At 37.4% G+C, this 26546-nt stretch overlaps 1 pseudogene; it reads right to left on the reverse strand.

Moving 5' to 3' along the window:
* LOC137019871 (exportin-5-like) overlaps positions 1 to 26546 on the reverse strand; it is a 52995-nt pseudogene that overhangs the window by 10740 nt on the left and 15709 nt on the right.

A 26546-nucleotide genomic window follows, 5' to 3' on the forward strand; every position in this document is an offset into this window, starting at 1 on the left:
CAACCCGTTCAATCACCGCGCCTCCCCTGACGCTCCCTCCTGTTGCAGAACCCGCTAAACCACGCCCCCCTCGCCACACACGTGTTTAGGCATTAGGCACACTGAGCCTGCGTTTGTGGATTGCTCATGTTCTTACTGTGGGAACATGACCATCTCAGTGTTACGGTCGAGACTCCAACACCTCCAAAGAGGTGGAGTACACTTACCTGCGTCCATCTCCGCTCCCGCTCAGCCTAAGTAGCAGCCTCCATCTAGGCCACAGTGTGTGTTCAATGAAAGAGCAAATTCCTCTATCTCTGGGTCCCAAGAGGGTGCGGTTGGCGATGTGTGACGATATGCCTTGCCACCCTCAGCCCCCTCTTCTTTTGCCAGTGGGCAACAGTGCATGTGTCAAGGCCGCAAGGAAGAAGCCATCTCGCACACCCTCGGCCCAACCGTGGAACCAGGTAAGTGTTGTCCTGCACACTCAGACTCCACATCGGCCACTATGCCGTCTGGGTCGCATCTTTGTGCAACACATACTCGTACCTCACTTTGAGCTGCTGTGCTGTCCGAGTTGGGTCCCTGTTTTCCACCTCGCTGCCCCACCACAGGTACATTTGTGGTCCCACGGGTCCCAGTTGCATGGTTTATGAGGGCCTGCCTAACACTCCCCAGCCCCTCTCGCTGGCTTACCCAGACCATCAGACTCAGCTATGAGATTCAGTTTGCCCGGCATCCCAAGTTCTGGGGCATCCAGTTTAGCCCTGTGCAGCCCAGCGATGCTCACATCTTATGGGCGGAGATTGCAGTCTTACTGGTAAAGGATGCGATCAAGCCTGATTCTCCCTTGACACAGGCCATTCTTATGCTTTGTGTTCAAGGGGTGGGCATATCAGTATAAAGTCCTACCCTTTGGGCTGGCCCTGTCACCTTGTGTTTTCACAAAGGTCGTGGAGGCGTCCATTGTTCCTCTGAGAGATTGCATTCGCGTTCTCAACTATGTTAACAATTGGCTCACACTGGTTCAGTCACGAGATCAGTTGTGTGAACACAAGTCACCTCAGCCAGTTGGGGAAGTTAAATTAGTTAAATGAAGTCTTAAAAGAATGCAAAGAGTAGTGAATAAATGAGATGCGTGTCAGATCCGTGTAATGTGTGGCAGGTCATAAAGTGACAGAAGCCTAATAAACCTGCTGCTGTCTGTTATTATGGATAATCGAACAAAATAAAAAGATAAAATCACACTGCTTTTGACTGAATAAATTTTGTAACTTTAATAAGGATAAATCTATATTTAATTTATAATGTATGCAGTGAAGTCTGCAAAGTGTTTTATAGCTTGATAATTTCTGTATATATCCTACCTGTTAGACCTACCTGAAAATCTTAAAGCACCACTTTTCCAAGGTTACATGGATCAAAAAAAGGTTATAATTAATCACTAAAATTGAGAAGTCAATTTCATAGAGTCATCAGTAGCTGTGTTTTGAAGTACTGAAACTTCAGCTACAAAATCACTAGTGGTATGAATGGGTCTTCAGTCAGGTCTTCTAGTGAACAAAAAAATGTCTGCCTGTCAGTACATTACAACTGCAGCTTCACTCTTTCAATCTCAACCACATACACCTGAGGCAGTGGTATCACAGAAAGGTGTGGTAAGAAAGCAGTGTTAAAATGGCCAGAATTGTACACAAATATTTATAGTATTATCCAACACTAAAATATCTTACCACAGATTGGTCCTTTGGTTGATGATCTGCCACCGAAAGCTCAGTCTCTATTTTCAGTGAAGTAAAAAATAGGAGATGGCATTAAGCAAGCAATATCCTGTGCTGCAAGCAATATTGGTTGCTTCACTTCACCCAAAATTACTGAATGACATAAAACAACAGTGAAGTGAAACAGCAATCTTCAAACTTCATAGTAGGGAGGTGCAATATTGTAAACAGAATATCATCTCAATATTATGTGATTTTGTTGTTGAATGAAATGACGACATGTCACTGCGCAGATGGTTCACGCAGACATCAGTTAACAAATGTTAGCATTTCCTAGATCACCTATTACACCTTTAAATGAGACATTTATTAGGTGTAATGTGAAGTTTACCTGCTGTAGATAGGTAAAAAATGGACCCAGCAAAGGACAGAGGAGGCTGTCATAGTACTCATGAGGACAGGACATGACCAGCTGCTTCATGAACAGACGTGAAAGACGTTAAGGAAAACAACAAAAACACACTGTAACCTACAGTACTTACTTCATTCATGAGTCAATGAATATGTTTACATGTGCACCATTAATGAGATTGTCTAATAATCAGAGTAAGGTCTTAATCAGGTCGAAGATCTTATTTCGCAGATGTTTACATGATACAAGCAAAACTCTTCACTCTAGTTTATATGCAATTTTCATTATTCAGATTTTTTGCTAATAAGTATGGTTATACACCACACTCAGATTGGCATACAGTATGCATTTAACCGGCCATTTTAATCTACTTGCATGAAATTCAAAATACATTTTTATGGACATGCTGGATATTATTTGGCACCATGATAAACATCGTAATGCTGGGTTTGCCTACTCTGCCGTCGTGTTCTTCGCTCCATCTGGATGAATATGAAGCAGAGACTATGCAGCAAGTTGTGCTGACAGAGTTTAGCGATTTGGAGAAGAGAAAACCTCAGAATAATGTCACAGAGTTCATTCATGAAATTGTGTGAACAACACACAGCAACCGAGAAACAAGTGCACTTTACACTTAATAATGAGATTGTGTTTACATGCCTGTTTATAGTGATTAAAATCGGCGCATGCCACATAGTTTAATGTGAATATGGTTACTACGATTATGAGCTTAATTGCATTAGTTTGATCAAAGTATTGCATTTACATAAAGTTTCATTGCAATATTGCCAAAATCCCATTATAATCACATTATGAGGGTGCATAGAAACGCTATCAATGACCACAGGAATCCAGAAATAATAACACTATTGATGTCACTTACATAGCCCAAGGTGAGTAAAAAAAAAAGTTTGTCCTAAGAACTAAGCTGTCCTAAGGAGAAGAAGGTTTTAGGACAATGTTGATGAAAGGTATTGATTCACTTCAAATGTTGACTACAGTAATCACCTACTAATGAACTGATACTTGCTTCAAAATGAATCAAGTATGAAAAAAGAGCTAACCTCAGCTATCTCTGGGTGTGAATAGTGCTCAAAAGAACGTCACCTCATCTTCTCTGACAGGCGCCCTGCACGTGCAGCTGACATAAACCACACTTTCAGTAAACAAAAAGAAAATCCTATCCAGTGGTGAAGTGTTTTCTGTGTTAACAAATCTTTTGCGATGTCCTAATAACAGTCGCGATTCGCACGCAACGCGTCAACGTCAGCTAATGTCCAATTCGCGACCTAATGACTCATTTGAACAGATTCATTTTAATGAATCATGACAACAACTGATCTGTCCACACGGTCTATAATGAATCATTTACTCGAACAACTCTGAAATGAAAACATAAGTGTGCTTACCCCATTTAGCAAGAGTGGTTAGTAAAATTAGCCTTAATAATCCACAATATTTTCAGGTTATTTAAATGTCAATCTGTAGTAAATTAGGCTTACCTATAAAATCAGTTAGTTTAGACTGGAGTGAGGTGAAACCAGAACAAAGCAAGCTGTTGTTAGCTAGGTGCATTCAACTGTATATGGTAGAAAATTATATTATTAGTTAATATAACTTCTAAATGCTACTTTTTATTACTTTTCAGGTTTAGCAAAAAAGCATCTTCTCTTACAGAGCTATAAAATCACTTTTTTTTTATTTTTTTGCAAAGAGGGCAAGAAAGAATTACAGTGAGAGTGACGGGTACTTTATTGTCAGTATCGGGATCATGTGGGTAGGGCACTTTTTACTGTTTGTGTGGATGACCATGTCTGTCACCACCGAAGACCATTGTTGACCCAGGAAAAACCCTGCATTGATTAATTTGAATTGAAATATTTAATACTTTCAAAGCAAAAATTATGTATGCGATTAATTTTGATTAATTAATCACAGAGTATGTAATTAATTAGATTAAAATTTTTAATCGATTGACAGCCCTAATATATTATATTATATTATATTATATTATATTATATTATATTATATTATATTATATTATATATATATATATATATATATGTGTGTGTTTGTGTGTGTGTGTGTGTGTGTGTGCTGCTGTATGGAAGTCTACATTTGTTATTCTATTGTTAAAAGGAGGAGAACCTTCTAAATGAACAACTATAGGCCGATTTCTAAACTTTGCATTTTGTCTAAGATTTTTGGATCTCTCATTAGTGTGCAGTTGATTTCATATTTGACTGAACATGACATTTTATCACATAATCAGTCAGGCTTTAGGAAATAACACAGCACGACTATAGCTGCTACCAGGTTTCTAAATTATATCATTAAGGCACTTGATAGAGGTCATTTTTGTGTTTCACTTTTTATTGACTTGTCTAAGGCTTGACTCTTTCACATGTCATGGTACTTACACAATGTATGAATGAGTCTGAAAAATTAATTTATTAAAGAATTAATAAATTGGACGAAATAACTTGTGTACTGTATTGTTGTATGGTAGTGTTGTACTGTGGCAATTTTTATGAATCTGCTTCAATCAACACATGCAGCCTTAGGGGCCGTTCACACAGAATGCGTTTTTCCATTCCAATGTGCTGCTTTACTTGTTAACACACACTAGATGGACATGTATGATCGTGGAGTTCGCGTCGTGTCTTTTGCAGCGTCTCGCGCATGACAAGGCATTCTAAAAACGAGACCCTGCGTTTTCCCCCATTCCACTGCCGGCGTCTCACATTTTTCTGCGTGAACAACCCCTTATCCACATAAGCTTTTGCTTTAGTCCTAAACCTAAGTTCATAGGCAAACCTCATGTAGTCATAGGCCTATTTGTTTAAAATAAATGAAGATTATTGTGGAATGGTCAGTTGAAATGCTTGGTTCAGCAGCAGAACAAACACAGATCTGAATGTTGTTCACTGTGATCATATAAGTTTTAATAGACATAGAGCTGAATTGCTGTCAGTTAGGAATGAGATTACGTGGGTGTTTTAACGATTAATCGTGCAGCTCTACATTTTAGTAGAAGTATTTTTAACTAATAGCAACAAAACAAAAAACATATATGATACAAAGGATATGGACTAGGGGACGGAGCCTGTGGTCTGGAACGCTGTCTAGATGGATGAAGGCAGAACCAACAATCTGCTCTGCCAAGCCTTCTATTGCATAAAAGTCTTGTTGCAAGCAGGGACCAGTATTCCCAAGCACTTGGTAACTTTAAAAAGAAAATGAGAAAAAGAGACAACAGTAAACAGGATTGGGGAAGTAGATTACACCATTGGAGAAGAGTTATTCTTTTATTGTTATTGGAGAAGAAATATTCTATTAAACAACCAATAAAGAAAAATCAATCATTGAACTTGATTTGTTCCAACCAGTTTCTGTAGAGTGCGGTGAAGAATCCTCGCTCAACAATGTTTTTGTACACTGGAGAGTCGTAGGAATCTAAAACTGGTTGAGAAATTCCTGTAGCAAACAACAGGAGTCATTTCTTTAAGATAACTAAGGTTTGGTGTTTAAAAGACAATTAATATTCAGTGATACCATCAATTCAACTGCACTAGCGGATGACAACATAATTTGAATAATAATATTCAATAATAACTGAATAATGACACTTGTTTTGTTTAAAGTTGCTTAAACCTGAATTGAACTTGTTTCATAGTTGATTAACTTTGCAACAGACACTTTTAATGAACTGAACTGAATTAACAATGAACTTGAGCTGAATAAATGACACTATTGTCTTCTGCAGAGCTGCTTTACAGCTGAATTGATGAAATCTGCAACAGTAACTGTTATTTTCCTGTTTATAATTGGGAAGCTGCAATAAAAAGCGCAATATAAATGTGACTTGAATTAACCAGTCACAGCATACCCTAAAAGGTGTTTGTATCAGGACAGGACAAAACAGAAACCTACCTAAAACAGAATTTTCCTCCATATCCATATCATCGTAGACTCTAGCAAAGGTCTTGCTAAGCCGGTTGACGTTCTCTGGCAAGAACAAGCTGTTTTGGGTCCTGGAAGGATGAAGAACATGACACTACTTCAAACACTGTTACAATAGCAGAAAAACAGCACATATACACAAGATAACCATGATTATTTTTCACATATCTAATGTCTTATTTGGAAGCAAAATTTCCAAATGTACCAATGAAATGACCAAATGTACCTGACGAGGGCCAAAAGGTTGGGCAGCAGGGCCTGCAGGGGCTCTGCACAAGGGTTTCTGTAGACGGGGGTCCCATCAGAGGTAGTGCTGACCACAAATCCGCCTGCTTTTGCCTCCTCAGGATCAGTGGGCCAGTGAGCACACTTCACAACCCCAAGCATGGTGTACACACAAAAACTAATCTGCCATAAGACACAAACCAATCAAAGGCACTCATATTCTCTTCTACTAGACCAATGTTTCCAACCCTGTTACTGGAGGCACACCAACACTACATATTTTTAAACTCTTCCTAATCAAACACATCTGATTCAACTCATCAGCTCGTTAGAAGAGTCTCCAAGACCTGAAATGAATGGCTAAGATTAAGTGTGCTTAAAGGGGGGGGTATCACACACAGTTTCTGCCAATCTCATGTTAATCTTGAGTATCTGTAGAGTAGTATTGCATCCTCCATATCTCTGAAAAGTCTTTCGTTTTGTCATATTTATAAAAGATAGATATGCTAAACCGAGTCTTTCTGAAAAAAGCCGATCTCCTGGAGGCGTGTCAGCCGTCAGTACTGTGGGCGGAGCTAAAGAGTCACGAGCATGCGCAGCTTCTGCGTAGAGATCGTTTGCAAGCTGCGACATCAATATAAATACAAAGGGAACAAAAACATTTGTGATGTTTACATTTATGCATTTGCGCGCCGACCGCCAACAAAACACAGACATCTGATGCAGCTTTACTCACCACCTGCGATCTGCAAATCCAGTGCCGAACTGGGACTTGTTTACAAAGTATTCTTCACCGAAATCCCGGGAACAAACAAACATACATGCACAAGTCTGCTGCTGCCCCGGAAAAACAAACTTCATCCACTGTTCCCTTAACGCTGGGTTCTTTGGGAAGCAGAAAAAAGTAATCTTTCCCTCACAACCAAAAACACACTCCTTTGTTGACAGGAGCTGTGTCTCATTTCAGAGGCTGCGTCCTTCAGAGGTCACATTTGAAGGCTGAATACATCATCAAGGACCTAATTTTTAAGAAAAGTAACCGTAATAAAATTACCTGACATTCATTGTGAGGTGTAAAATACTGTAATTTGTTTCTTACGTTGCAATCTAACAGTTATTTTTTCTTAAACGAGACTGCCTCGATGTATGCAGCCTTTAAAGGGTGCAGCCCCTGAATTGGGACACAGCCATTGTTGAAAAAACTTTCGGCTTCGGTATCCCGAAAGAAGCGCGTTGATGGGTGTGCTCTTGCTCTTGTTCTGAGTGATGTGTGTGCACGCTTATCAGGGAGAAGTACCTATACATGTATGACATGACATCATACAGGCCATACTCGGAAAAAAACCTCTCCGAAACCAGAAGTAGTGTATTTGTCACAGAAATACTCCGTCATACGTCCAACTCATGTTTTGAAACTGGCCAGGTTTAGCATGAGAATTCAACTCTTTAACAGTGTAAATAAGTCAGAATGCATGAAATAGCATTACAACCCCATCCAACGGCCCCCCACCCAACGCAAAACGTCTGCAAAATAGTCTCAATCATTGGTGCTCCGTTTGTGCTGGTTTGTGCCGTAAAAATTTTAGTTTGTTCTGCTTCGGGTTTTAAGGTATTAAAAGAATATTTATAGGTCATTCTGGTCACCCAGCCCCCCACATGTTCCAAATTCACCGAAAATAGTCTCAATCGTTTGTGCTGGTTTGTGCCATTAAATGTTTAGTTTGTGCTGCTTTCGATTTTAAAATATTAGATTTTGAATTATAGGCGATGACGTCACTCAGCCCCCCCACATGCTCCAAATTCACCGAAAATAGTCTCAATCGTTTTGTGCTTCGTTTGTGCTGGTTTGTGCCGGTAAAAGTTTCATTTGTGCTGCTTCGGTTTTAATCTATTTGTATTTATTTTATTCTTAAAAGGCCTAAGTAAAACCTAATGGTGCAACAAGTTTCACTCGTTATTACAAGCAGTTTTTTTGTTTTATTTTTAATTTTTATAAATAATAACTTGTGTTTCATTGGAAAAACCTAAAATATCAGGAAAAAATGGATAGGATTGCGCAGGCGCCTCCGCAGACAAGATGCTCTCTGATGAGTGATTGATTCCTAGATGTGTATTTGTTTTATGTTTTGCATGCTTTATATTAATTGTGCCATGTATTTTCTCCATTTTAATTTACAGCACTTTGGACAACTTCAGTTGTATTGAAATGTGCTTTATAAATAACAAATACAAGTAAAACGTTGTTGAAAGGTTTATATAATGTTGTGTTTCCTGAAGGATAATTGATCATGATTACATAATTAATTGATGATAATTCTATTATATTATATATATATATATATATATATATATATATATATATATATATAATAGAATATATATATATATATATATATATATATATATATATATAATAGAATATATATATATATATATATATATATATATATATATATATATAATAGAATATATATATATATATATATATATAATAGAATATATATATATATATATATATATATATATATATATATATAATAGAATATATATATATATATATATATATATAAATATATATTATTTATTTATTTATTCATTTTTTTTTCATTTTGGTTTTGTAAAGAAATAATGAAATAACAATATTGGATGTTTAATTGGGGTCCGGGTCCGTCATCCGTGCACCTGGTAGGATGATTCGATTTTTTACTTAAAAAGAAATAAAGAGGAATAAGAAAGAGTTTGATTTTTGTTTTTTGTTTTGTGTAAAAAAACTGAAAAATAAAGCTAGATTTTTCGTAATTTTATTCATGGGTAAAAAATTTGATTATTCTTTAATATTTGTTTCGCATGAGTGATTGAAACGCCATTCAACTTAAGTTCATCTGATGTAGGCTACTGCTCTGCATATTAGTTAATTTTTTTTTTCTATTTGGTTGTTTCATATATTTCTTGCCAATGTAGCCTACATCTATAGCACAACAATACTTCTCTTGTCCGCAGAGGCGCCTGTGCAATCCCTTCCATTGTTTTCTGGTAACACTTTACAATAACAGTACATGAATAACCATGAACTAATACCTGAGTTAATAGTTACTTCACCATGAACTCAAGATTAGTTAAGATATGAACTAATGAAGAGTGATCCTTAACTACGACAGGAGTCATAGGGATTCATGCATGAAAACAGAAGCCTTAACTACGTGTTAATACATGTTTGTTAATTAATGCATTAATTAACATCTAGGGTAAACTAAATCAAACAGTCTCTATAAGAAGGAATAATACATATTTGGACTTTGAAATAAATTTAAACAATTTATTATTGTCAGAATTTAAACTACTGACATCAGCAGCTTCATTATAAACATTACTGAAAGGCACAGGATTAGTTTGTAATTATTTTCACTTATCGTCCTTATCAAACATATAAAATACTAAATACACTATTTAAATACACTATCTTAAAAGGTCTTAATCTGTTTTGTGATATTCTTTCCTATCAAACTAAACTACTGTGACTTACATCAGTTCCTGAGGAATCGGTTCCCAAAAAAATAACCAAACAGGAAACATGAACTAAGGTAAGGGAGCGTTTGCTGGTATCAGATTCAGAAGATCACTCTCCATCCAGACGCAGGCCGTGATCATACTGTACCTCCATTATCTGACTTTATGAAAAGTCACACAACATCACTTAACTGGGCTGAATACTTATATAGTTGTGTTAGTACAAGTGTATTTGATAGTAAGTTAATGATAATCATGAGCTGAATTTGGTAAGTAGTTAACAGTGAATTAATTATGATTGTGCCCCCTCAAGTAAAGTCATGACATAAGTATACATTAACCAACCATTAGTTGATGTTAGTATATGGTTAGTTAATAATGAGTTAATTATGATTGTGCCCCCTCAAGTAAAGTCATGACATGATGCACATATCACACATCATTAACTAATATATGAATAAATACTATAGAGTGCCATCCTTATTCCTTTACACCCAGGTACAAAAAAACTACAATAAAAAGTATTTGTATTTTATTTTTATTTACATAATTAAACATATATGGACTTGAAAGCAAGCCATAAACATACCTGTAAAGACACACATAAGGCACATTTACATGTAAAATAGCGCGCGTCCACAAGCTAATGCTAATCAAAGCATATACATTTAAACGACAGAAATACAAATACAGTTAATAACTGCACATAACCTCCTGAAAACCCCAATAAAACATACATGTAAATATGTCTTTAATTATTAATTCGGCTTACCAAAGCAGTCAACATTTATTAGTTTAAAATGCCAGCAACACAACAAATGCGCCAAGAGAACACCTAGCGTGCGCCACTAATGAGTGTCCCGCCAGAAACAAACCCTTCATACTTTAGTTCCGGGAATAAACTAGGCCTATGACTATTTAGCTATGACTAAATGTAAATGAACTATAAAAATCAGAAAACAGTTTAGATCAAATTAAATTTATTAGTGGTAGTTAGTCTATTTTCCACATTTGATTAGACAGATCTATGTAATTAATGGCTAAATAATCATGTGCCATTGCAATTATTTGTCACAAAGCTGCAGATGGCAGATTCTGATATTACAGTGTAAATTATGACAGTATTAAATCACGTTTAATTCAAATTCAGAGTACAGGCTGATTTATTTAGTTTACCCCTAAATGTTAATTAATGCATTAATTATCAAACATGTATTAACGCGTAGTTAAGGCTGCTGTTTTCATGCATGAATCCCTATGACTCCTGTCGTAGTTAAGGATCACTCTTCATTAGTTCATATCTTAACTAATCATGAGTTCATGTTGAAGTAACTATTAATTTAGGTATTAGTTCATGGTTATTCATGTACTGTTATTGTAAAGTGTTACCTGTTTTCTGATATTTTAGGTTTTTCCAGTGAAACACAAATTATGTTATTATTTATAAGAATAACAAACAAAACAAAAAACTGCTTGTAATAACGAGTGAAACATGTTGCATCATTAGGTTTTACTTAGGCCTTTTAAGAATAAAATAAATACAAATAAATAAAAATTTCCTCAATGTTGTTTTAGACCACATAAAGCCAAAATGAGTATTTATGGGGCCACCCACACATTTGAAACAAATTTTAAAGCATAAACTAATCTGTTTAACCCATAAACCAAAAATACAAAACTAAAAATACAAAAAAGTCTTATATAGGCTTAATTCTTTTTTGTCTTTGTTTATTTTCAAGTAAAATCAAATTAAACGAATGCCTTTGTTTTTTCGATTTGGTTTGACAATTAAATAAGTCGTTTTTTCTTGACGTAGGCTAATTAATTGAAGGAATTACACGGACTGGTGCAGCTTTTTTGATGCAACAACTTTCCATTTCTGACAAACGCTTGTCACTGAAAAGGAGGAAAGCAAACAGACTTAATTTGAAATCACAGTGCTCCTAATACTTCTGTTAAATGTCTATGCTTTGGTATATACCCCAATAGTCAGTATAATATGCTCTTATGCGATTTGCATTTGCAGCCGTTCAGTGTCATTCATTTCAATATAATCAATGTCTAATATTTATAAAGCCAGGCAGCACAAATTAAACTTTTATCAGGCTGAGAGACCTCGGAATGAATTGCTAATTCTTTTAATATTTTAAAAACCGAAGCAGCACAAACAAAAATTTCACTAGCACAAACGAAGCACAAACAAACGAGACTATCTAGGGTGAATTTGAAGCATAGCCTATGTGGGGGGCTGAGTGACCTGAGATTTTATAAATATTATTTTAACAGGCATATCTAAAAAAAAAAAAAAAAAAAAAAAAAAGAAGCAACACAAGCTAAACTTTTACCAGCACAAACAGAGCACAAACAAACGAGACTATTTTGGGTGAATTTGGAGCATGTGGGGGGCTGAGTGACATCATCGCCTATAATTTATAAGTCTAATATTTTAAAATCGAAAGCAGCACAAACAAAACTTTTAATGGCACAAACGAAGCACAAATAATTGAGACTATTTTCGGTGAATTTGGAACATGTGGGGGGCTGGGTGACCTCAGAATGACCTATAAAAGTTATTTTAATATATTAAAAACCGAAGCAGCACAAATCACCAGCACAAACCAGCACAAATGGAGCACAACCAAACAAGACTATTTTGGGTGAATTTGGAGCATGTGGTTGGGCTGAGTGACGTCATCGCCTATAATTCAAAATCTAATATTTTAAAATCGAAAGCAGCATAAACGAAACTTTTAGCGGCACAAACCAGCACAAACGAAGCACAAACGATTGAGAATATTTTGCAGATGTTTTGCGTTGGGTGGGGGGCCAACTTCACGCAGGTAACTTCACAGATACATTCTGGGTACACCTGAGACTTATACTTGGGGAACAGTATCACTTTTGCAGCTTAATGCAGTTTTAATAACTCATATTATTGTGCCATTTTGAATTTTGTCGTAAAATGCAGAATTTTACGAACAGATTAATGTATTTAAAAAAAAAAAATCAGTATGTGTCATAATGACCATGCCCTCAAAAAACTGACTTTCTGGTCAAAATTTATAAGGAAATTATATAAAATGTTAATAGCTTTTGATTAATTTAGCCTATTTTAACGATTCCTTGAGTCATACCAAATTTAGTAGAATTTGCTTTCACACACACACACACAAAAATGGCTCATATCAAATGGTAAACCATCAAGCTTACATTTTGACAGGTTGCTGGCAAATAAATGAATACGCTGCCAGTTTCAGAGTAATAGCACTATATGTTCATTTACACGCATACAGCTCACAGCGTCTCATTCACAGTAAATGAACCAAGCTGCTCTGAGACACTAAAATACAGTGTATCGTGAAAATATCACGTTGAAATGATGCGCTTGACTCTGAATCCGGTAGCACATACATTTACTTAAAGTACACATGAAATCAAAATTGACCTTATTTACTTTGTTAGTGCATATTACTAGTCTTGTGGTAATCAATTATTCCATGCAAGTTAAAACACAGAAAAAAATTGTTTGTCGCAGTAATCTTAAAATCTGAAAAGTTACTTCCGGTCTGGAATTGCCTTCCTTCTCTGATAACGTCAGTTTGACGGCTTGGGTTGAAAACGCATAAACCACTCCTCTGCAACCGTTCATCTGATATTAGCGAGAGATGGTGAGGAGGAGCGCTAAAGTAAAACTCTGCCCTCTATTTAATATTCTGTTTCACTTGGAAATACGTCAAAACACTGGAGAAAAGAAGTTTGCAACTTCCGGTTCACACATACTTTAATTAAATCACAGCCTGAAGCCATATAGCGATTTTATTTAAATATATCGTGCAGCCCTAGGGCACACCTACCCGTGACCTGTTGATACCCATCTGGTCCTCTGTGTCAGGGTCACTGATCACCTGATCAGCACCAACATATGCCAAGAAGGTAGCAGGATCCCATAACACGCTACACAACACAGAAATAAAAGAAAGATCACACATCATTCATTCATTTTAACATCGGTTTAATAAACTCGGAAAAGGCCAGTCTGGGCAACAACATCTATTCATACCTCCTCATCTCCTCTGACAGCCACTGTGTAGTAACAGGTGCCATGAGTTCCTCCAGGAAGGCTTTCTGCTTGTTATAATCTTTAAACTGATTGCTGATCAGTATCAGGGCTTCCATAAGAGAACTTTTCTCCATCGGTGTCAGCAACTTCTCATTGGAGAACAAGCTCTTCACATGCGCATACATCATGTCGAAGCAAGGCTACAATGCATGAAAAAGAATCTATTATTGTTAGCATTTATATCAAAAGAGAATGCTAATATAACATCATTTCTTGTGGCTGACATCAATTCCTTTATCAAACTTGAAAATGATCAGTTCTGAAATAATTTTCCAGCATTAAAACAAACAAATTATAACTACAATTAAATAGCATGTTTTGCATTGTGGAGGACTGTATTTTTTGTACCTGCACACTTTAACATACCAGAATGAAGTCTGAATAATCTCGACACATCTTAATGATGGAGGAACAGGCAAGTCTTCTGATGTTCTTAAGAGGGTGCGTGTGAGGTTCCTGAACACATTCACTGAACGTCAACAAGAGTGTTTGATTAGAGAAAGATTTGCAGATATGTTTACAAGTATGGGCACCTTACCTTGTGTTCATCATCCAATTCAAACGCGATGGCAGTAAATATCTTAGAAGGGGAAAAAAATTATGTTATAGGTCTTTAATGAATCTATGATGCAATAAGTAAAACAAATACACGCTATTAATAAATAAAAACAACAACAACAACAGGTAAAAAAAATATGTACTTGCATGACTTTTTATCAATGCAACAGAAAATTATGGGGAGAATGGAATGGGGAAACAGGAGGTTAATTTCAAACTCACATTTTCATGGATACGCAGCTGTCTAGTTAACATTTGAGTTTTCGTTTAGTCCACATTGTTTTCTGTTTGACAGTCTCTCTTGCCTAATTGGTTGTCATATTCGTTGACCAGGTGTTGTGCGTTACTTAAACGATATGTGTATTTAAGTCCTCAGTTTACTTAGTTATGTGTTACATGTTGTCTATGTAATGTGGTTCTGTTTACCCCTGAGCTTCTGTGGATTATTATATTAAAAACTTTTTCTTTTGGAGCCATTAATCTTCGTATACTATTTTACTACAGCCACTTGTGACAGAACATGGAACCTAACAAGTTTTTTTTTTTTGCTGCTTTGTATTTCCCTGATGGATCTGCCAGCTGTCCATCTACTCTTCTAGGAGCAAGGAGACTGTCCACTGGAAGACCACACCAGGGACTTTATTGATTTAACGTGCCTGACTCATTACCAGCAATGCTTGCTCTGTGTCTTTTTCTACACCAGCCCGAGCGAGCGGTAGAAGGCACGCCTTCCAGTGAATGGTCCACCAGCGATGTCAGTGTTGGAGCAGCAGCCAGAGCCCACCGCTGATTTGGAGGTCAAATCCACCACAAACATTGAGCCAGAACTAACATTACAGGCTGTTTTTGTCATGGAGTTTAAGCCCAACGCAGAATCAGTCAAGGTGTATGAGCCAGCAGCAACCATGGATCTTTTTTTGCTGGTCTCTGGCTCTTCTCTGGTATTCTCCTGCTCCTAGTTCCTCCCTGGATCCTCCCACCATCCACTCCACCATGAACTGTTACATCTATTTTTTTTATTTTGCCCGTCTCCAGCTACACGTCCTCCTCCAGAGCCCCCTCCCTCCTTTGATGTACTCTTTTGCGGTGAGAGGGTGCACCTTCCAGGAGAGGGAGCTACTGTCAGGGTTAGGCAGCTGTCTAGTTAACTTTTGAGCTTTGGTTTAGTCATCATTTTCTATTTGACAGTCTCTCCTTGCCTAATCAGTTGGCATAGGCAATGATTGAGTTACCCAGGTCTTGTGTGTAACTTTAAACTAAGGGCTTAAATGCACACAGAGATCATTACTCAGTTCTATGTTCCATGTTGTCTATGTAATGTGGTTGTGTTTTCTCCTGTGCTTCCCCTGTGTTCATCTGTGGATTATTATATTAAAAACTGTTTCCTTTTGAGCCATTCGTCTTAATTCCAGATTATGAGCCGTGTATACAGTGACAGCATATACTCCGACAGTGAGATGAAATACAAACCCGCCTCCTCTTGTTTCATTTGCTCCGGATGAATATTGTTGGTGTTACAGGGCTTTAATTGGGCTTGAATGTAAAAACTGTGGCCAGTGAAAATGCTGAGTGGCAAGTAACTTTGGAAAACCACTAATTATAAACCACAAAAAGGTTAATGTCTAGCCCTGACCACAGGTATAAAAAAATAAATTTGACCCAAACAATGAGACATCCTAAACCTACAATTTGTTCGACATCCCTAAATGAGGGGTTTGGTGTGTGCAAAACACTTTACTGTTTACTTTAGTTTTAGTACAAAAATTGCTTATACCTAAATGTGAAACTCTTTTCACCTTGTTAGCTTTTTCCATTTGCCTTTATTTCGGTATTTCAAATCTCTAAAGGTGCGTTCACATTAGCGAAACAAACAAAAAAAAAGCCCATTGTCAATAGTGTAGAGGTGTATGAATCATTCTCACACAGAAGCTCAAACCAAGCAACTTCCTGTTGGTTAGTGTGGTGAATTTGCGTCACCAACTTAATCATAAGCAAAATATGTATTTGGAACTTTTTCATTCTTAGGCAAAACTTCTAATCACACAGATTCCAATCAGAATGCAAAATTTCGCAGAGAAAAGTAAATATGCCCAGACCTTAGTGTTTACAATTTTGAAACAGCAGATTATATCCTTCACCTTATAGAGTACTTGAGGCAGGAAGTAAGGTTGGTGTTTGACGAAGGGAAAGAGAGTGGATATGATGGTAAGAACACAGGACAGAATGAGAGGATCTCTTGTCTCATAGTTTACAACCATCTGCAGCAGCTCCATGCCCTCATCCATGGGAAGTTTCTACAGAAGTGAAAAAACTTTCAATGACAAGATCTGCTTTAAATCCCTCACTGCTGCACCATGACAGAAATTGGTTGGTCTTGCCTCTTTGTCAAGGATTTTGAAGAGCTGTCCAAATACACTTTCTGTGAAAAAAGTCATGGCATCCCACTGAACTGCTGAAGGCGACAAGGCAGAACAGAGACCCTTCTCTGTCTTAGCTTCAATAGATAATAATAAGACACAAACAAAGCCTTGTTCAAGGAACGTTCTAAGGTAAAACAAAAGTAGCAGTGATTACCTCAATCAATTATTGTCTGTGGTAACCAGCATTAATTTGTATAATGGTGTTTCATTTGTGAACTTAAAGGGATAGTTCACCCAAAAATGAATGTTTGATGTTTATCTGCTTACCCCCAGGGCATCCAAGATGTAGGTGACTTTGTTTCTTCAGTAGAACACAAATGATAATTTTTAATGATCTGTCAGTCGTATAATGCAGATCAGTGGGAACTTTGTCTATTAGAGTAAAAAAAAACATGCACAGACAAATCTAAATTAAACCCTGCAGCTTGTGACGACACACACTGATGTCCTAAGACATGAAACGATCGGTTTGTGTGAGAAACCGAACAGTATTTATATAATTTTTTACCTCTAATACACCACTATGTCCAACTGCCCTCCACATCCGGTTAGTGAGGTCAGAAAATGCCCTCTGATGATGAAAGTGATCTCTTGCGCTTTGCAAGACCGCTAACTAACCGGATGTGGAGGGCAGTTGGACATAGTGGTGTGAGTGCGAGACATCACTTTCGTTGTCAGAGTGCGTTCAGATCTCACTAACCAGATGGGGAGGGCAGTTGGACATAGTGGTGTATTAGAGGTAAAAAGTGATATAAATACCGTTCGGTTTCTCACACAAACCGATCGCTTCGTGTCTTAGGACATCAATGTGTCGTCACGAGCCGCAGGGTTTAATTTGGATTTGTCTGTGCGTGTTTATTTGACTCTTATAGATAAAGTTCCCATTGACATGCATTATACGACTGACAGACGTTGGAGTTAAACATCATCATTTGTGTTCTACTTAAGTCACCTACATCTTGGATGCACTGGGGGTAAGCAGATAAACATCAAATTTTCATTTTTGGGTCAACTATCCCTTTAAGTCTATGAACATCTAAGTCTATGAATAAAATGAATGAACAAGGACATTTGTAAACAAATGATGCAACCCCTCATAAATGATAATCTGTTCATTTCCGAATGTGAATCAAAGCATGATGTCATAGACTGATCAGGCAAAAACATTAAAACCACCTAATATTGTGTAGTTCTGCATCATGCAGTCAGAACAGCTCTAATGCACTGAGGCATGGACTCCACAAGATCTCTGAGCATATCCTGTGGTATTTGGCACCAAGATATTAGGAGCGGATTCTTTAAGTCCTGCAAGTTGAGAAGTGGGGCCGTAGCAGCAATCCCACTGTAAAATGATCATGCTAAATTTTTGACACTGTCAGAAAATTATCGCAGGCTATCTTTGGTCAAAGGACCGTGACAACGGGCATCCTTGTGCCTCTCTCACTGTACAATGTAGGACCACTGTTTAGGATCCATGACCACAGAAATTGCCACAAATTATCATCTTTCGTCTGGGACAGCCCAAAATTGTACAATGTGTACCAGGCATTAGACTTGCTTTTTGAAGATGCTTTGACCCAGTTGTCTAGCCATCACTATTGGGCACTTGTTAGAGTCACTTGAATATTACATTTGCTTCCTACATATGAAATACAAGAACTGACTATTCACTTGCTGCCTCCCACCCCATTGACAGGTGCTAATGTAATGATAAAATCAATGTTATTCACTTTACCTGTCAGTGATTTTAATGCTGTGGCTGATCAGTGTATGTGCATAGAATAATCCCCAATTTATAATTGTGACCACATAGTGAAATTGTGTAGGACAAGGCAAGGGTGATGGGTGAAAGTAAGAGTTGAAGAGTGAAGAAAATGTGTCACACTAGAATAGCTTTGACAAAAAAAACAAAACAAAAAAACAGAAAGCAGCAAAACATTTACAAAAACAGCACAAACTTTTGGCAGATGAAAGAGTACCTACTATATGAAATAGTAACAATACTCACATGTTGTATTCCCAGTATCTATAGGTGTGTTGATCTGATACTGCACCCACTCCCTTGCAATTTGAAAGGCCTCAAACGGAAGAATTTTACAAGCCAGACGAACTGCTGAGCCCTGCTGAGCCATGAAAGCTGTTTAACAAATATTGTTAAGGGGTTAACCAGACTGCTGCACATTTTAAAAAAAATAAATAAAGAAATCTGTAATCTGTAAAAAGACACTAATTTAGGTTGTATTCATATCCTTTGTGATAATTTTGAGATTCAAACCATTTTATTTCTGCCATATTTTTATACATCACAGAGGACATGCACTGGTTGGTGGGGGATTTTTTTTTTTTTTCTGTCATTCATTTTCCTAACCACATCAAATTCAATCACATCAAATTCATCATACTCCTACCAGTCCATGTTCTCTCCTGTCCTCTGGACTAGGTACAAAATCAATAACAAGAACACTTAATCTCTCTCTCATACTGTCAAAAATTACTAAAACATCATCCAAATATGACAAATAATCAAAAAATTTTTGTGATTTAGCAGTGGTGCTAAATTTTTTTTTTTTTTTACATTTTTTAAATTATTTATTTATTTATTTTTTTACCGCTTAGCTAAAACATGGAAAATTAAGCACTTAAAGCATGCCATTATGTAGGTCTGGGCAATATGGCCATTTATTTTTATATTTTCTTACATTTTTCCTATTTGAATTAAAAACAAATTTGTATTTAATTTAAAAAAAATGTTATTTCACATTCAGCCCAATATTGTCCTACAAACAATGTTCATATTGAGAAAAAAACAAAAAAACAAACAAAGTGAATGCAACCGTGTAGTCTATGCTATAGTATGCGCAAATTACATTAGTCCTATATTCTAACATTGTAACACTACAATCGAAAAACAGCAGAAGTTAAATTCACTAAAATAAAAATGAAAATAAATAAAAACAAAAGCATAGACTATTAGGCTATTTTTATTACCCTACAATAGTCACTTTACAGTTACTGCCATCATAAAAAGCACACTTAGTTGTAGGTTTGAAATTCTACATATGGCACATTTATGTTCATCAACAACAAAATTTTTTTTTAACAAAATATATATTCCAGTCAGAATTATTGCACTCCTATTGTGCTCCATCTGTTTGACGTGCATGCATGTGGAGGCGCTTGTTCGCAGAAGTTTGTGCTTGCAGAAGGCTCGTTGACTCCTGACAGCAAAATGGGAATATTTTCTTGACTTTCTAAAATTTACAGATGGAGAATATGTCTTTGAAACATACGTAGCTGCTTTACATTCAAATTGAGCTATGTTTGCATCATTGAATTGTTATTTTCCTGTTGATCGCTGTAAAGATTCCTATAAAAATAAAGGTGATTTGACTCGATTCTCCAACTTTTAGATCAAAATGATCAGATAATTGCAGGATTGAATTGTTTCTGCTCAGTTCAAGAATAAAACAATGTATAGTTAAAACACAAAATTTAAAAAAAGCATTGTTGTCAGTAAAAGGGCTTCTGCGTTGTCATGTCATCAACTAAATAATAAGATATTTGCTGTTAATCAGCATGAATTACTCTGCATTGATTTTATTTTAAAATGGGTGCTTAATCTTTAAAACTGATGTGATAACAGTTAGATTAACTTACTAACTAACCAATAAAAACAACTCACACTTAAAGAAGCAGTTGAAATCTTCATCACTATCAAAGTCCACTCTGGAGAATTCACAACCTGGACAATCATTCTTGGAGGGAAATCCAGTCTATAAAAGGTAAATAGAGCATTGATTGAGTATGATAGCAATTAGTCAAAACTGCTCTGTGTCTGGGATACACAGCACTTACTTTCACAAGATTGATCTTTGCCACTCTTAAATATTTTATGGCCATTTGGCCAATTATAGGATCCCATGATATAATTTCATGTCGGAATAGGTTTCCCCAGGTCATCTGCGTGGACGACCTCAGAAACTGTTTTGAATAATATATAAATGCATTATTAAATATGGAATGCAAGATTTAGTAACAATTCTTAAAGGCTGACCAATGAGTTTCACAGAGTAGCTATAACGCAGTTCAACCTGGCTGGGATGAGTAGTGAAGGCAAGAAGAGCTTCCATATATTTATTCAGGTTAACAGGAACTCTAAAACACTGAAGAGAAACATGAAAATCATCTGCAAGGAAAACAGGATAAATTATACACAACAGTGATGCTCATGCGATTATCTCACCACTAGAGAGCAGATTTGGCTACCCAGGGCACAGAGAACCTGACACAGCCTCTTCAAAAATGTGTATCTTCTTTCCACAACGGCACCTGATGATCTGAGTTGGATGATGGACAGTTTTGGTTAAAATTAATAGAAGTGAATTCAGCCGCTCTAAACTAAGCTTGAGTTGGTTTCAAAACAAAAAGTGAAAACTCACTGTTTACACAGAGCTGCGCCATCTGCTGACCTACAATAAAATAAAATCCAAACAGCAGTTTGCAGTCATTCGAACAGTATCCAAGTCATTTAAAGCAGATCTTTTAAAGCAAAATCTAAAGCAATTCTGCTCCTGGAGGACCACTGTCCTACAGAGTTTAGTTCCAACCCTAATAAAACACACCTGAACAAGCTAATCAAGGGCTGCGTCCGAAAACTGGAAAAAGCTGCCTTCGGAGGACACATTTCAAGGTAGGAAGACATCAAGGCACGTCCGAATTCAATGTTAGTTTCCTGTTTCCTGAGATACCTTCATCTGATCGATTTTTGTAGGCAGCATAGATGTATCCTTAGCTGCCTTTGAAATCCCACAATCCTCTGCTTTACATTCTGTGACTGTTGAGCTAGAAAATTAAAGATGGCATCTGAAAGTTGAGTTTGCTGGTCAGTTTGTGTGTAAATGTATGTTTTTGAGCAACATTTTCCACTCTTCATGTCATTTCTAGTGAGACATTACTACTGTAGTAATTAAATATTTGTTTAGGTTTTCACCAAAGCTTGTGCTATTTTGCTGTAGATCATTAAACTCTTATGCTGCCTCAGAAATCTGTCCGAAATCAGTTTGGTGAGGTGCCTTCATGCACAAATGCTGCCATACAAGTCACTGCCTGATAGGGCAGTGAGGCAACAAGTCAGCTTCCTAGATTTTCGGATGCAACTCAGGTCTTCAGAGATACCAAAGAGCTTAGAACCCAAGAGGCGACACTTTGATACTTTTTGGGTAACAACCCCTAGATGGCGCTCCGGTAGCGCGGCCACCATTATGGGCTGAAAATACTAACAGGACCATAAAATCCTTCACATCTTATGCACCCAAAATCTGTGAATTTCACTGACAAATCAGAAGCGCAATAGAACAGTTTTTTTTTTGTTTTGTTTAAGTCACCAGTAAATTGTATGGCTCCTACAGTAAATGTTATGTTGTGTTATATATGTATTATTTTACCAGTTGTGGAATCCAACCATTCATCCATCTGAGGTAACGTCTTTTTTATTGAGTATTTCCATTTTATGCAACTTTACACATTTATTAATAGTAAATTAATAATTAATAAATTTAAATTCATCATGTTTGCAGCAAACAATATATTTCAGACCTAGTGGAGTAATAGTGATAGTATCTAGGTCTGAATTGAAATGGGCTATATTGTATGTTTTAATGGATCACGCTACAAACATAATGATCTTATAATACATGATGCATTGTTGTGTCCGTTATCACATAATTAACACTTTTGGACACGTTTGCTTTAATGACCATTAGACTACAATGCAAAATCAAGCTGTTGTATTCATATATTTATTGTCCAACATTCCCAACTTTTCTGATGCATGTCCTTTAATTTCATATGTTAGTAATAATTCAGTGTTTATAAGCCCTTTAAAGAATTTTAACCCAAACTGACTGGGTTTCTAGAGAGCAAAGGTTTTGTGAAAAAAGTGGAAGACTTAAACACAAAGTGTGTAAAATAAACTGTCAAAAGGATTTGATGATCTACTAGTGATAGTATTTTATTCTGTGTTGTCATCATTCAGGTTGGATTTCAGCTTTAATTGTTTTTTTTTTTAAAAAAGCAGCTGATATTGCCATAGAAACTAGTGGACTGACACCAACATGGTGGAAACTCAGGGCTGCTGCTGGGCGCTGGTGCTGCAATGGAACTTTCTATTAAGTGTCACTCCTTGTCAGTGTATATTCTTAGGAGATACTAGAAAATTGCAGGTAGGTGAGTTTGATCAGGGTTTGAGCTAAACTCTGAAGGACAGTAGCTCTCCAAGGCCAAATTTGAGAAATCCTGATTTAGAATAAACTAAGACATTTACTTACTGTGCAGCAGACAGGATGTAATTCATGATGACTTCATCAAAGAGGATCAAAAATGGCTTCCTCTCCTCTAACTCTCCCTGTGGAAGTAAAGAATTTGCTCAATCAAAAACACTTCAATTGATCACTTAAACCTTTGACACTAAATAGCACTAAAATTATCTCCACACAACATAGTGCTTCTAGTCAGGGCTTGACATTATCTTTTTTGCTCACCAGCCACTGTGACTAGTGGCTTTCCAAAGATACTAACAACTCAGCATTTTCTCTGGCCATATTGCATATTGCAATTTCCTCTGCATTATGTTGATTATTAGGGACAAAATTTTTTTGATTATTTGTCATATTTGGATGATGTTTTAGTAATTTTTGACAGTATGAGAGAGTTTAAATTTTAATCTAGTGACTGAAGGCGAATGGTGCAAACACAAACAGTCCATGTGGTGTGACATAACGCCCCTTCCCGGGAAGGCACTGTATAGAGAAGGTGAGGAGGATGAGGGTCTGACGAAACAGGAAAAAGGATACAGGAGGAGGCTCTGGATGTAGACGGCTACCCGAGAGGAGGCGCAACAGAAAAGTCCAGGGTGATGAAGGTCGTGAGAGCCAGGGAGGAGCCTTGAGCAAAGGCGTACTGGTGGAAACCCTGGCCACAGCCAGAAATGCGCACCATGGTGGCTTCACTGGAGAGGAGCCATGGTGGTATGAGCCTGCCGCCACCATAGGTCAGAAGGGTGGAGGGCCAGAGAGCAGCGGACGACCCGCAAGTCAGCAGTGAAGGCGTAGCGAGGTCTGACCCAGGTGGAGTTGATGGAATGAGGAAGCCCGGCGAGGTAGAGTGGCCATTAGTCCATGCTGGAATTGAGGGTAGGAGGAGCGCAGGAGCCATGGTGATGGGTCGAGGAGGAGTGAAGACCACTGAGGCTGTAGGCGGAGTCACAGGCTCTTTCTCGTCCAGGAGGAGATGGCTCCCAGCATGTCTGAAGTGAAACCACGCCACTGAGAAGAGGAGAGGACAAAGAGGGATTGGTGGGAGATGGTGAAACTGGGTGGCAGGAATGGCTGAGGACGAAACTGGAGAATAATAAATAGTCCAATGAGACAAGTCAAATCTTCAATAGTGGTTAGGAGAGGTGGTGGGAGAGGAAGGCTGGGCGGGACTGATGGGACAAATGAAGATTCTTCGAACAAGATGGTAAGTGATAATACTGAATTATTTTCTCACAGTCAATATTTAGTGCTGTTAGAGACTCATTCTCAGTGGCGGGAAGGTGGTTGGGGTTCTCATCCTTGCCCTCAGATTCCTAAAAAACTCCCTTTGCAGCAGATGGCACAGCTGGCAAGCACACCTGGTCAGACTCGCACAACTCAGGCTTCATGGCGATGTTCATCTCAGATGCCCTTGATGACATTGACTGACAGTTCATGGCACAGAAGGGCTCAACATGTGTGGTGGGCTCAAGCTGCTCCACCCAGGCCGATGGGCTCTGGCTGGGCATTGGTTTGGGAGTCGGTCTGGTGACGTCATCCACAGTGAATGCAGATCCACAGGATACCAGCACCCACTCCACAAAGATGGCAAAGCTCCCTCAAGGAGCCTTCCCGGACAACTGCTCTTGTATAGATGTGTTCAGTCCAGCGAGCAGCAATGAGATGAGGCAGTAGGGGTTGAACGACTTCAGATTTTTTTAAAGTCAACATTTATGCAATTAAAGTCGAGTCAACTAGTCGATGATGACATCATTAATGAACAAATAAGGCACTGTTCACACAGAACACTTTTTTTTAATTCCAAATCGCTACTTACTTCTACGTAAATACGAGCTAGACGGACATGTATATGACTGTTGCAACTTTTTGTTTTGAAGAAAAGCACTTTCACTAAGATACTGCCTAATAGATTTATAATTTATGCCACACAGCGATTTTCACTTACACCTATCAGTGGATTATTACGAAGGCAACTGATGTTAATGGAGGAATTTGCTTTACTTGCAAACTACAATTCCTGTTCATCATTAAGGTGAGAACCAGACCTGTTTAAACCCAAATACACTCAAATTAATTAAATTAATTGAAAAGTGTACTATCCAAACAGCAATAAAGATGTTTGTTGTCGTAATGATGACAGTAGCGCATACAAAAGTAGTAGCTGTTCCATGCTCCAGTGCGTTTAGCGATCACACTGCATGCATACTGCACCTAAGCCTGAACTGAACTGTGCTCTTCCAAGTGGGCCAGGGACGGTTAAGTGAACCGCAATTTTATTTTAGAAAAGCAGCTGAAAAAGAGAAAGGTGTATAATGTAAATGGCAGCAGTCACTCACTTTCCTACTAATGGCAATTAGCAGACACTCTGCAGCCTCCAACTGAAGCTCAGGTTCGCTCAGCAACAGGCAGAAGATCTCCAAAAGACGGCAGTTTTCTTTGGTGATGTGGCTCAGAGCAACCCAATCGATGTAGCCAGCCAGAGTGTTGAGAGTGGCCACACCAACTCGCCAGTAAGCTTTTGTCTGGGAATAAAAGACAAAAATCACAGCTAATTTCATCTGACAAATACACTACTAGATGGTGAATGTAGAGCAGATAGATTACATTAAGAACCTGTAAGAAAGCATTTTAAAACTTTTTTAAAGAATTTTTACATTTTTTTTTAAAGAACTTCACTTATTCCCCGCCAGTTTTTTTTTTTTTTTTTTTTTTTTTTTTTTAAGTTGCCAGCCATTGCCAACGTTTTTGATCATTTTCACAAAAATTTCATGGCCACCAGAATATTTTGTTGTATAAATATATTCTTTGCATGTGTTTTGTATGCATTCCTTTAACCGTATTTAAAACATTTTATATAAAGGCAATAAAGTAGACATTGTCATAATTCATAAACTCGAGTTCATTAGCAATCGCTTGGCATAAATGTACGCTATTTATTGACTGGGAATCACTTTGAAGCAGTCTGAAGCGCTGTTGTACAAACCCTGTTAGATGTAGGAGAGTTGACCAGATCTCAGATTTTCAACAGACTACAATTGAAATTTACTCAGATACTAACAAATCCAATCTGATTAATGTGTTTTAGGTATTTGTATAAATGTAACAAAGTCTGATCTGTGCCAGAAATCAGTAAAAAAAAAACAACAACAGAATTACTTAGTGTAAATGCAGAATTAGTTGTGTCTGGTCTTTACATTCAAGCAAATTGGGGTCTCTGGGTTCTAGCACTTTCATTTAAGCTTTGGTCAGTCTAAACCCCGGGTTAACAAAATCCTGGATTATCTTTATCCATGTTTCACACTGTTCACAACCCCCTCCAAAAAATTC

Source organism: Chanodichthys erythropterus, chromosome 5 (assembly GCF_024489055.1).
Source record: "Chanodichthys erythropterus isolate Z2021 chromosome 5, ASM2448905v1, whole genome shotgun sequence".
Classification (NCBI taxonomy): Eukaryota; Metazoa; Chordata; class Actinopteri; order Cypriniformes; family Xenocyprididae; genus Chanodichthys; species Chanodichthys erythropterus.